The sequence below is a fragment of the Mya arenaria genome, chromosome 7 (genome assembly GCF_026914265.1).
Source record: "Mya arenaria isolate MELC-2E11 chromosome 7, ASM2691426v1".
NCBI lineage: Eukaryota > Metazoa > Mollusca > Bivalvia > Myida > Myidae > Mya > Mya arenaria.
The window spans coordinates 645,672-656,603 of record NC_069128.1 but is presented as its reverse complement, the minus strand read 5'-3'; the positions used below and the strand labels follow the sequence as shown (position 1 = coordinate 656,603).

The window sequence follows — 10,932 nt, the reverse complement described above, 5'->3', positions numbered from 1 at the left end:
TATTTAAAAAGTGAAGAATTATTTTGTCCTTCTTAATTTGTGCTTGGTATTCAATTCATAAACATGTTACTATGATAACTTAGTGCTGTTGATAAATATTAGGCACTGCCTTCTGTCTAATGCTATTCATATTACTGCTGCAGACTTTTGTACATAGCAAAGCAAGTTGAGTAGACTAAGATGAGATGAATATCGTTTTTAAAGTATGAAATATTGAAATGTCTTTTAAATACTTTGACCATCAAATTTCATAGCATGATGTAAGCAGTTCATCACACTGCTAGTGAGAATGGAATACCAAACATAATTTTATTCTTTATGTTTTACCCATCATCAATCCACATGCAATACATATCACAAAATACTTTAACCCATATTCCGCTCCATTGCAATACGGCCATATACCACTCTTGTGACGTCACGTCATAACAAGTATGTTGCGCAATATTAAATTGACGTCATTGAACCAATGAGTGCATCCTTAAAATGAAATGTATTATGCAAAGATGTGGCTTCTAAGTGATCTAATCAGTAATGTATATAATAAAAGGGTTATTAGTACTGTGTTTTGATCCGGATATGGCGGAATATCATATTTGATTCTGGTAGTTTTTTGTAGATTTTGATTTTACTCGGCTTGTGCCTTGTGAAATCCGAATCTGCAAAATTCTACTTGAATCGAATACAACCTCCTGGATCAAAGCGCAGTACTTACAACCCTATTATGTACAAAACCTGTTACCCCATGGACAGAGCATCTTTAACCCACAGGGCCATTGTAACTTTGAACAATCATTGTAAAAGACAACTACATACATGTACAAGATGCTTAAGGAAGAAGTATGGAAAAATTAAGGATTATTTCCTCCGTCTTAATTTTTATGCATTAGATAACTCAATAAATGCAGCAGTTGGCCATTCTTGATTCTCCTGGTCAAATATGTCATACAGAAAGAAGATGTTGAATGTAGAATCAAGAAAATTTCTTTTCAGGCACTCCAAATTGAATAGTACTGTAACATTTGGAGTGCCAAGAATTTGTTGGATTCCTAGGCAACAGATATTAGGTGTTGCAGTACATTTGGCAAATACTTTTCACCCGTCCTTGTAAATCTAAAAAAGCTTTCTTTTTGCAAAAGTAGTTCATATAATTATATTAAGGTTGCTAAATCAGAGTTAGAATAATTCTGAAAACTAGATGTGCCTTTAATTGCAGCAATTTGAACTCCAACTCATAATGTCAATTAAGCTGGTTATGCAATACTGCAGTTCCTTGGTGTGGGGATTGCTTTATTTACTTGAATAAACAAACAGTTCTTGCGTTGGAAAGTACAATGTATTAACATGCATTTTTCTTGCCCTGACTCCATCCAAGCCTTAAATCTTAGATCAACATGTACTTGGGGCTATGTGTTATATCATTGAGAACTATAAATTATGTTCAATTAAGTGCCACTTATGATATTTCATTCCACATACAAAAACACTAACGTGTTCTTTAAAACCAATATCCTATGTTATGATAAAACCATTGCCATGTTGGTAATTTAAAAAGACAAGAAATTATATCTGGTCAGGGTTTGACATAGTCTTTCTAGACAGCTGGACTTGTTTTGCAATTACTTTGAAAATTTTCAAAAACTAAACTGAACAAGACTGGAGCAAAAAACTCACAATACCAAAAAGGTTTTTAAAGACTTACGAGATCATTCTTACATCACCTATACCACGAGTTCCTATCTACAAACTTAAGTCAACATAATAATTTAAATTAATGTTTTACATAAATATTGCAATGAATAAAACATATTGCAATAAGTGCCAATAACATAGCAATCAAGTATGATCACTATAGGCCTAAACATGAGATTTCAACATTTTCCTGATAAACAATAAATAGTTTTACTTAACAATTTTCTTATTTTTTTACACAAGCTGAAAAATGGTCTCTTTTTCAATATTTCACATATTTCATGGCTTTCATCATTCAAACTTACATTTCGCTTGTTATTTCAATATTCAATGATTGTGTAAACATTCATAAATGATGGTTAAAATTAACATCCATGCTAATCATGCCTACCAAAAGCACCTGACTGACCAATCAGTATCCAATTTTGGCAGTGCTTATTGGTGGTTCATTGAAATCAACCATGACCTCCCACAATCTAGACTGATCAACAGTAGTTAATGAATGGTTTCAATTGTTCTTATTTTCATAAACTAAGAAAACAACTGCAGTGAATAAAATTTATTCCTCATCACTGAGAGAAAGTTTAGAAAAATGAATGAAGCCGAGTTACATTTGATATCAAATCCTACAAATGTATCCATCATTTTATGTAACCGTATTTAATAAATGTTAAATTTTTGAAAGTCTAAAAAGTTTCATTTTTTTGTATATCAAAGAAAATTTGTGTGTATAATTTTGATGATATTTTGTGATTCATTTAATTTCATTCTTGTTTCATTTAGTGTTCAATCCCAAGCTTTCTTGTTCACATTTAGGTGCAAAACAAGTCACTTAATTATGATCTGAATAATTCATTATAATGTAAGGTCACATAAAGAATATATTGTGCTTTTTAAAAATAACATTTTTTCATCTGTTTAAAATTATGTCAAATGTAGTGCATTGAAATTTTATTATGAGTTTAAAGCTGCACTCTCATTTTGACAACTTTTTTTTTTGTCTTGGAACGAGCCAATTTTTGCGAAAATCCATGGAAACCAGTTATATAAGACTGCTGATCAAAATTTAGATGGCAGATTTTTATATTAAAGTTAAAAAAATGATGTTTTAAGCATTATTCTTAAACTGTTAGTAACGGTTTAAGCCATAAAACATTAATTTTCGAACGGAAATATGACAAACTACGAGCTGATTGTTTGTCAGCAATCTGATATCATTGGTTTGAAGATGTTTACGCAACAAGACAAAAAAAAGTTGTAAAAACGGTTAATCTGTGAGAGTGTAGCTTTAAACTATGACTAATTGATGGGAATTATTTTTTGTGATTTCTAGCATTAAAATTGTCTGAATCGCATGAAAATTTATAAATTATGTAAGGTATTCTCACATTGGTCATACTTTTTGAACTTTGTGCTGTCTTCTTTTTGTTTGTCTCAAATGAATACAGCATTGGCTTCACTTGTTATTTATGAAAGGGACTGTACACCAGATTGGCACCAAAAAAGTTTTTTTTTCCTGAAACGAATCTAAGGACACTTTTTTAACAAAATATTTTACCCTTTGATATCGTTATTGTAAATAAAATACCAAAATGAAAAAAAATGCAGTGAAGTGTCGTATCCACTATGCTATGAAGACTTACTTTTACTGGGTGGAATTTTCCAGATGTTTACCTAATATCATGTAATAACATCAACCGCAGATCAACACGAAATAACTGCTATTAATAAATCATTTGTAAACTATGGGGATCATCAGTAAGTTTCAATGCATTAATTGTACACATCGATACCAAGTTTATGTCAATTTTCTACAATTTTCTTAATTTTTTTGCTTTTTCATCATTAACTGAGTACAGCCCCTTTAAACTGTACCTTATAATGTCTGTGACTTATCAAATATTTAATACCAATGGTCTACAACCAAGATTTGTTTTAATTATCCAGGTTTCAAACTGCATTGTATATGCGATTGGAAAGGTAATCTTGAAAGCTCACTTAGTATATTTTTTACAAATAACATTCACCCTGCAAGGTACTCATATTTGGATGATACATAAAGATTTGCACAGTCATTTATGTATACTTGCATTTATTGATAAAGGATACTTTTTTCAAATCGTTGATTCTGATTGCAAAGTATAACTTATATAAATAAAAATATATTCTTAACTTTATCTGAATACACAAGCTAATGCATCAGTCAATTGTAACCATGCCCCCCCCCGGTCCCGGAATTGCGGGGACTTTTACTTTCGGTCCAGCTAACCCCAGCTAAAATCCCCGCCCTGTGGAGATAATCTGATGGTGGTAAAGTCCCCACAAAATGCCCCGCACCCAAGGGACATTAGGTTAAGCCCCATCCACACTGTATTTTCCGGGAAGACCTGGCACTGCGGGGCCACCTGAAAGGTAAAAACATGGCCCATTTCGCCGGCTATCCCCAGTAAACCCCCGGGTGTGGGAGCCGTCAGGTTACAATTGACTGGTGCATAATGATCCATAGTGATCCAATCTCATGCCAAGATGATTTCTGGTCTGACATCGCGAGGTTAGTTATTCTTAAGCATAAAAAAGCCTGGACAGCATTTGAGAAATATTGTAGTGTTGTGAGGTTAAATCTTCATTACTTTACTATTCCACAACATTGGTTGATAATGGAACTTTATTGAATATTTTGATTTTTAATTTTGTTCCCTAAACGACACAAGTCAACTGATTAATTAAAACAAATTCAATTCTATCACCACAATATTCGGCACTGCTTTCTTAAAAAAAAAATTATTTAACCAAATACCTTTCCCTCAAATATTTCACAAATTTATATTAATCTATCAACACCAATGCATCACCATACTGTATCTCTGACTGATTTTTGATTTTCATTCTTGGCTAGAAAACAAAAACTGAGCACAAAGCGTCTTCAGAAAAAGAACTTGTAAAGTATGCACCAGTCAATGGTAACCAGCCCCCTACCCCAACCCCTCGACTTTCTGTCCAGCCAATCCCCGGTAAAATCCCTGCCCTGCGAGAACGAACTGGTGGTAAAATACCGTGAATAACCCCGCGGATCTAAGGTAAGAGCAATTCCCTGATATATTTTGAGGGAAGACAAAACCACCGCAATCACCCGGCATTGCGAGGACACTAGTTCTGGCTTCCATAACTTTAATGTTGATATTTATTTTTTTAATGTTTACAACACGTCCAAAAAGGTAATATATAATGTGTTCGCTGAAGTTCTTTAGCTCCGAGGACACATGAAAGGTAAAAACACAGCCCTTTTCCCTGGTATATCCCCGAGGGAGGTGTGGTAACAATTGACTGGTGCACTATACAGTAAGAGAGGAAATCAAAATAGAGCATGCAAGATTGTTTTATCAATGGCGATGGTTTATCACAATGCCATGTACTTACACTGAGAGTGGTTCCAAGACTTTTGTATGCACATAGGTAAACAATCATCTTATTCACAGATGCTGTGCACATATTCATACATTTGGCTTCATTCAGAATGAAACTTCATAAATAAGTATGCGCATATTTGATATTTTTTTATCTCCATTTTGCAAAATTGAAATCACATGATTTTTTCAAACGAACTTGTATTGCTTGAAAATTTACGTGTCAAATTAAAAAAGGTACCCTCGGTTAAATGAAAATAAATCCGTTTGATAGTGGTAATCATTCAATGGCGGCTTTATTGATAAATTTCCTTAATAAAACACTATGAAATTCACATCATCAGCATCCGGAAGTAGTGATAACATACATGTCTGAATCATTCGGCCGCTCTGATCAGAGTAAATTTTGAGGTTAATAAGTAGACTGGTACTTTTTTACAAATTCTTTTTTATTTTGGTGAATAATAATTTAATAATAATTTACACACGTTTGTCAACTCGTTAAAACTTGGACCCAATTGATTAATGTCAATGTCAGGCATTCTTGACAAATGATGCATTATATTTGAGTACAACGCACACTACAATTGCTTGCATTTTCCCGTGATATATATAGGTAACACGTTCATTTTACAGTAATACATTAACTTTCAGGATGCCGATGGTAAAATTAGGCGTTCTGACGGAGGAAAAGTACAACACCATTCAAGCACAAGGAGCATGGAGCAGCACCAAGGTGCGGTGCTATATGGCAGATGGGGAAATTGCATAAGTTTGAGAGATGATAAACTTTTGTTTGATGGAAAACTTTTAATCACGCAATCAGAGGTATCGAGAGTGGTAGAGAAGGTTTTCTCTGATTATCTCGGCATTGGTAGTAGAGCACTATATCACAAATTGAGAGACAAATACCATGTGATATCAGAGCGATGCGTTCAAAATGCCCTCAGCAAGAACAGGTGTTACTACAAGGAGAGGCCACAGTTCCTTTATAAACCATTGCCTATAAGTATAAACGCGTAATTTCCAGGAGAAAGGTGGAAAATGGATTTGATTGAAATGCGGCATGAATCTGTTGTCAAAGATGGGAAAGTGTATAAGTTATAGATGAGTTTTCCAGATTCATTATGACACGACCATTATTAGACAAATCAGCCTCTACTGTTGCACGCGATTTAGAACAGATTGTACATGAACATGATGCTCCCAAAATAATCCAATGTGACAACGGGTCAGAGTTCAAAGGTCAAGTGGAACAACTGTGTCGAAAAATCGGAATTTAAATTATCCATTCTTCACCTTACCATCCAAAGTCCCAAGGGAAGTGCGTGGGGAGAAATGGAACACTCAAAAACAAAATAAGACATGCGACATCAGGACGGAGCGGATTTAACTGGGCAAGTGGACTTCAAAAGTTGACCTTTTTCATCACCAAGACTCCCAAAGCGATTCTTGGACATCGCACATCAATGGAAGTGTAATATGCCCGTGGAAATTCAAAGAAAACAAAGAAAGAGTAAAAGGTCCTAGCAAATAAATACCAAAGAAAAATTACTTTCAAGTTTGTGGGAAAATAAATTTCTAAAAGGTAGAATACCAAGAAAGAGATACATTATTGAAGGCACTGTCGTAAAGAAAGGTCGAGATGGACATAAATACAAAATCAAATATGTCAAGGCTGATGGTAACGAATCTGTTGATTGGGTCGGAACTCAGCATATAACCAGACTCACAGCCGAGAAGGAAAAGAAAAGACGCAGGCATCAAGCCAATAAGAAAGTGAATAAATCGGTCAAGGTCAAGCCTAGAGACAGTGCACAGTAGAAGAGGCATCGTGACATATTTTATTTGGTATTAAACCACACGGATAAGCTTCAAACATTAAACCTTAATGGTCTAGAACAAGCAATTGTTATTCATGATCGCAACCAGAAGGAAACTGTCAATTTGATGCTATAGAACACCAGTTTGTGCAACAGGAAATCTATGCAAGCGTCGAAAAAAAAGAGAAGTGTAGCGGTTGAACATATCCGCTCCCATAGAAACGATTTTGTAAACTTTGTTCATGGGGATTTTGAAGAGAAATGCAAATCAACGGTACATATGGGGATCATTTGACGCTCCTTGCGGTTATGAGGGAGTATAATTCACAATGCGTTGTCATCTCTACATCTGGCCTAGACCATACAGCAATGGTATCTAATGATGGTCTGTTTCTCAAGGAATTGAAAACAATCGTGGTAAGCCATTTCCCAGGACACAGTGGCATGCACTATTTCAGCGTAGAATTGAACGCTTCAGATCTACAAACCTGCGTAAAAGCTAACAGCGACGTTGTAGACGCAGACACACATCAGCAGAACCCGGACGCAGACACACATCAGGTGAACACGGGCACATACACACATCAGGAGAACCCGGACACAGACACACATCAGCAGAACCCGGACACAGACACATATCAGGAGAACCCGGACGCAGACACACATCAGCAGAACCCGGACGCAGACACATATAAGCAGAACCCGGGCTCAGACGCACATCAGCAGAACCCGGACACAGACACACATCAACAGAACCCGGGCACAGACACACATCAACAGAACCCGGGCACAGACACACATCAGCAGAACCCGGACGCAGACACACATCAGCAGAACCCGGACACAGACACATATCAGGAGAACCCGGACGCAGACACACATCAGCAGAACCCGGACGCAGACACATATAAGCAGAACCCGGGCTCAGACGCACATCAGCAGAACCCGGACACAGACACACATCAACAGAACCCGGGCACAGACACACATCAACAAAACCCGGGCACAGACACACATCAGCAGAACCCGGACGCAGACACACATCAGCAGAACCCGGACGCAGACACACATCAGCAGAATCCGGACGCAGACACATATAAGCAGAACCCGGGCTCAGACGCACATCAGGAGAACCCGGACACAGACACACATCAACAGAACCCGGGCACAGACACACATCAACAGAACCCGGGCACAGACACACATCAGCAGAATCCGGACGCAGACACATATAAGCAGAACCCGGGCTCAGACACACATCAGGAGAACCCGGACACAGACACACATCAACAGAACCCGGGCACAGACACACATCAGCAGAACCCGGACGCAGACACACATCAGCAGAACCCGGACGCAGACACACATCAGCAGAATCCGGACGCAGACACATATAAGCAGAACCCGGGCTCAGACGCACATCAACAAAACCCGGGCACAGACACACATTAGCAGAACCCTGACGCAGACACACATCAGCAGAACCCGGGCACAGACACACATCAACAGAACCCGGGCACAGACACACATCAGCAGAACCCGGACGCAGACACACATCAGCAGAACCCGGACACAGACACATATCAGGAGAACCCGGACGCAGACACACATCAGCAGAACCCGGACGCAGACACATATAAGCAGAACCCGGGCTCAGAAGCACATCAGCAGAACCCGGACACAGACACACATCAACAGAACCCGGGCACAGACACACATCAACAAAACCCGGGCACAGACACACATCAGCAGAACCCGGACGCAGACACACATCAGCAGAACCCGGACGCAGACACACATCAGCAGAATCCGGACGCAGACACATATAAGCAGAACCCGGGCTCAGACGCACATCAGGAGAACCCGGACACAGACACACATCAACAGAACCCGGGCACAGACACACATCAACAGAACCCGGGCACAGACACACATCAGCAGAATCCGGACGCAGACACATATAAGCAGAACCCGGGCTCAGACACACATAAGGAGAACCCGGACACAGACACACATCAACAGAACCCGGGCACAGACACACATCAGCAGAACCCGGACGCAGACACACATCAGCAGAACCCGGACGCAGACACACATCAGCAGAATCCGGACGCAGACACATATAAGCAGAACACGGGCTCAGACGCACATCAACAAAACCCGGGCACAGACACACATTAGCAGAACCCTGACGCAGACACACATCAGCAGAACCCGGGCACAGACACACATCACCAGTACCTGGACACAGACACATATCAGCAGAACCCGGACGCAGACACACATCAGCAGAACCCGGACGCAGACACACATCAGCTGAACCCGGACACAGACACACATCAGCAGAACCAGGACGCAGACACACATCAGCAGTACCCGGGCACAGACACACATAATCAGTACCTGGACACAGACACACATCAGCAGAACCAGGACGCAGACACACATCAGCAGAACCCGGGCACAGACACACATCACCAGTACCTGGACACAGACACACATCAGCAGAACCCGGACACAGACACACATCAGCAGAACCCGGACGCAGACACACATCAGCTGAACCCGGACACAGACACACATCAGCAGAACCCGGACGCAGACACACATCAGCTGAACCCGGACGCAGACACACATCAGCAGAACCAGGACGCAGACACACATCAGCAGTACCCGGGCACAGGCACACATAATCAGTACCCGGGCACAGACACACATCAGCAGAACCCGGACGCAGACACACATCAGCAGAACCCGGACGCAGACACACATCAGCAGAATCAGGACGCAGACACACATCAGCAGAACCCGGGCAAAGACACACATAATCCGTACCCGGGCACAGACACACATCAGCAGAACCCGGACGCAGACACACATCAGCCGAACCCGGACGCAGACACACATCAGCCGAACCCGGACGCAGACACACATCAGTAGAACCCATGCAATGTATCAGGTTTTGACGAAGACGGCGAATCAAGACGTAGTGCTTTTAGTCAGTATGACGTTCTGAAGCTCCAAATCGATGAGAAAAGATACAAACGAGGACGACACCAACACATGAAAACAAAAACATACTTCAATAACCGAATGAAATGTTAGGATGCATATTTAGACTTTGCATAACAAGCTCTCCCCATATGAGAATTGTGTTATCTAAAGTAAATTCATTATTTATAGATGTTTCGAAGTTAGTGCGCTTACCATTGCCCGAAATTCATAGTGGATCCATTGAATTAGAGTGTGTACCTACACGTGTCTGTGCGCGTAGACTAGTTCGAAGGGCAGGAAGTGGAAGTGGATTGTGCCTAAGTATTCGAGAAATCATCAAGGACAGGCGTTGGATTAACGCCTGGTTCACCTTAAGACAAGTCGAAATAGGCTGGAACAGAATAATTGACATCGATTTGTAACTATGGGACCTGTGACCACAAACATAACCATACGTTTGGTTAGTTAAAACACATCGAAAAAAAACCCAGTTGATACGGATTTGTTACTATGGAAATTGACCATTATTGATGTCATTTTCTTATGCAAAAATAAGTTATTATTATAAAAAAAATTGAGCCATAATATTCTCAAAAGAAGGTTCTTAAATGTTATTTTCGTTTTAGTTCTATGTCGTGTTATCATAAGTATGTATAAGCATATTATTTCTCACATAAGCAGTTCTAAAATTCTGATGTATAGAAAAATTACAATGTAAAAACAGTGTATTTGTAGATTTTCATGTCATTTATTTTACTTAAAAGTAATTTGTTTACATGGCACTGTGTGCAGGTTAATATTGTTAAAACGATGATGATGATGATGCTGGCGTTGCTGATGATGATGGTGGTGGGGATGATGATGATGGTGGTGGTTGTGATTGTGGAGATGATGGTGTTGGTTGTGATTGTGGAGATGATGGCGGTGGTTGTGATAATGTTGTTGATTATGATGATGATTAAGAGTAGGGCGTAGCATATAACTGTCATTTTGAAAAAATACAGGAATGAGGATGATGA

At 39.5% G+C, this 10,932-nt stretch overlaps 1 pseudogene; it reads right to left on the bottom strand.

Moving 5' to 3' along the window:
• Window positions 1–7,627: 7,627 nt before the first annotated feature.
• On the bottom strand, window positions 7,628–9,866 carry LOC128240384 (uncharacterized; annotated as a pseudogene).
• Between the last annotated feature and the right edge of the window lie 1,066 nt (window positions 9,867–10,932).